This window comes from Arachis stenosperma, chromosome 10, assembly GCF_014773155.1.
Source record: "Arachis stenosperma cultivar V10309 chromosome 10, arast.V10309.gnm1.PFL2, whole genome shotgun sequence".
Classification (NCBI taxonomy): Eukaryota; Viridiplantae; Streptophyta; class Magnoliopsida; order Fabales; family Fabaceae; genus Arachis; species Arachis stenosperma.
Genome location: NC_080386.1, coordinates 83,170,752 through 83,173,078, shown reverse-complemented (window position 1 = coordinate 83,173,078; position 2,327 = coordinate 83,170,752). Strand labels below are relative to the sequence as shown.

At 36.7% G+C, this 2,327-nt stretch overlaps 1 non-coding gene across 1 annotated transcript; it reads right to left on the bottom strand.

Moving 5' to 3' along the window:
• Positions 1-1,559: 1,559 nt before the first annotated feature.
• On the bottom strand, positions 1,560-1,663 carry LOC130958258 (small nucleolar RNA R71). The gene has a single exon (XR_009077390.1). It is a non-coding gene; the product is annotated as a small nucleolar RNA R71 (small nucleolar RNA).
• Between the last annotated feature and the right edge of the window lie 664 nt (positions 1,664-2,327).

Sequence of the window (2,327 nt, the reverse complement as noted above, 5' to 3'; positions counted from 1 at the left end):
CAAAAAATTACAAAACCATAAAAACCAAAAAAAATATTTTATGTTTCTTGTTTGAGTCTAGTGTCTAAATTTAAGTTTGGTGTCTTTCATGCATTGTTTATTTGATCTTGGTTCTATTTTCAAGTCAATAGTACAGGGAACTGAAGATTCAGAACATGCAGCAGAGGAATTACACAGAAAAAGCTGGGCGTTCAAAACGCCCAGTGAAGAAGGACAGACTGGCGTTTAAACGCCAGCCAGGGTGCCTGGTTGGGCGTTTAACGCCCAAAAAGGTAGTGCATTGGGCGTTAAACGCCAGAATGTGCACCATTCTGGGCGTTTAACGCCAGGATGGCACAAGGGGGAGGATTTTGTTTTCAAAATCAATTTTTTTCAAGTTTTCAAAGTTTTTCAAAATCAAATCTTTTTCAAATCATATCTTTTCAATCAAATGTTTTCAAAATCTATTTCTTTCCTTTTTCAAAGATACTTGCTATCAATTAATGATTTGATTTAACATTTCAAGTATGTTGCCTTTTCTGTTGAGAAAGGTTTAATGTTTGAATCATATCTTTTCTTGTTAGGCAAGTCATTAATTTTTTAAATCAAATCTTTTTAAAATTGTTTTCAAATCATATCTTTTCAATCATATCTTTTTAAAAGCATAACTTTTCAATCAAATCTTTTTAATCACATCTTTTTCAAAATAATTTTTTTTCATATCTTTTTGACTTCTAATTTCAAATCTTTTTCAAAAATTACTTGATCTCTTTCTCACTCTTGTTTTTCGAAAATCAAATTAAAGTTTTTCAAAATGTTTTTAAAATCTTTTTAATTAATTTTTGAAAATCTCTTCCTCTTTTCTCACATCCTTCTATTTATGGAGTACTACTCCTTCTCAATGCACAATTCGAACTCTATCTCACTAAGTTCGAATTCTTCTACCTCTTCCTTCTATTTTTCTGTTCCTCTAACACCTCAAGGAATCTCTATACTGTGACATAGAGGATTCCATATTTTCTTGTTCTCTTCTCTTTCATATGAGCAGGAACAAAGACAAAGGCATTCTTGTTGAAGCTGACCCTGAACATGAAAGGACCTTGAAGCGAAAGCTAAGAGAAGCTAAGGCACAACTCTCTGTAGAGGACCTAACAGAAATCTTCAAAGGAGAAACCATGGCAGCCGAAAACAACAACAACAACAACAATGCAAGGAAGGTGCTGGGTGACTTTACTGCACCTACTCCCGACTTCTATGGGAGAAGCATCTCTATCCCTGCCATTGGAGCAAACAACTTTGAGCTTAAGCCTCAATTAGTTTCTCTAATGCAACAGAATTGCAAGTTCCATGGACTTCCATTGGAAGATCCTCATCAGTTTTTAGCTGAATTCTTGAAAATCTGTGACACTGTCAAGACTAATGGGGTTGACCCTGAGGTCTACAGACTTATGCTATTCCCTTTTGCTGTAAGAGACAGAGCTAGGACATGGTTGGACTCACAACCTAAAGAAAGCCTGGACTCATGGGAAAAGCTAGTCAATGGCTTCTTGGCAAAGTTCTTTCCACCTCAAAAATTGAGTAAGCTTAGAGTGGAAGTCCAAACCTTCAGACAGAAGGATGGAGAATCCCTCTATGAAGCTTGGGAAAGATACAAACAATTAATCAGAAAATGTCCATCTGACATGCTTTCTGAATGGAGCATCATAGGTATTTTCTATGATGGTCTCTCTGAACTATCCAAGATGTCTTTGGATAGCTCTGCTGGAGGATCTCTTCATCTGAAGAAGACGCCTACAGAAGCTCAAGAGCTAATTGAAATGGTTGCAAATAACCAATTCATGTACACTTCTGAAAGGAATCCTGTGAACAATGGGACCAGTCAGAAGAAAGGAGTTCTTGAGATTGATACTCTAAATGCCATTCTGGCTCAGAACAAGATATTGACTCAACAAGTCAATTTGATTTCTCAAAGTCTGTCTGGAATGCAAAATGCACCAAGTAGTACTAAGGATGCTTCATCTGAAGAAGAAGCTTATGATCCTGAGAACCCTTCAATGGAAGAGGTGAATTACCTAGGAGAACCCTATGGAAACACCTATAATTCTTCATGGAGAAATCACCCAAATTTCTCATGGAAGAATCAAGAGAGACCTCAACAAGGTTTCAATAACAATAATGGTGGAAGAAACAGGTTTAGCAATGGTAAGCCTTTTCCATTATCTTCTCAGCAACAGACAGAGAGTTCTAAGCAGAACACCTCTGACTTAGCAACCATGGTCTCTGATATAATCAAAACCACTCAAAGTTTCATGACTGAAACAAGGTCCTCCATTAGGAATTTGGAGGCA